The sequence below is a fragment of the Syngnathus floridae genome, unplaced genomic scaffold (genome assembly GCF_059516105.1).
Source record: "Syngnathus floridae isolate MCC-2025c unplaced genomic scaffold, RoL_Sflo_1.0 HiC_scaffold_199, whole genome shotgun sequence".
In the NCBI taxonomy this organism is placed as follows: Eukaryota; Metazoa; Chordata; class Actinopteri; order Syngnathiformes; family Syngnathidae; genus Syngnathus; species Syngnathus floridae.
The window spans coordinates 32501-33062 of NW_028284197.1; positions in this window are offsets into that span (position 1 = coordinate 32501).

The window sequence follows — 562 nt, forward strand, 5'->3', positions numbered from 1 at the left end:
CACCCCCCGACCGCCACCCCCCGACCGCCACCCCCCGACCGCCACAAGGCGACCGCCACCATCCCCAAGCGCCACCCCCCGACCGCCACCCCCCGACCGCCACAAGGCGACCGCCACAAGGCGACCGCCACAAGGCGACCGCCACCATCCCCAAGCGCCACCCCCGACCGCCACCCCCCGACCGCCACAAGGCGACCGCCACCATCCCCAAGCGCCACCCCCCGACCGCCACCCCCCGACCGCCACAAGGCGACCGCCACCATCCCCAAGCGCCACCCCCCGACCGCCACCCCCCGACCGCCACCCCCCGACCGCCACCAGCCGACTGCCACCAGCCGACCGCCACCAGCCGACCGCCACCAGCCGTTCGCGGTGTGCGCCTCCGGCGCCACCGGTCCCAAGCACCATCCCCAAGCACCATCCCCGACCGCCACCCCCCGACCGCCACCCCCCGACCGCCACCAGCCGACTGCCACCAGCCGACCGCCACCAGCCGACCGCCACCAGCCGACCGCCACCAGCCGTTCGCGGTGTGCGCCTCCGGCGCCACCGGTCCCAAGCA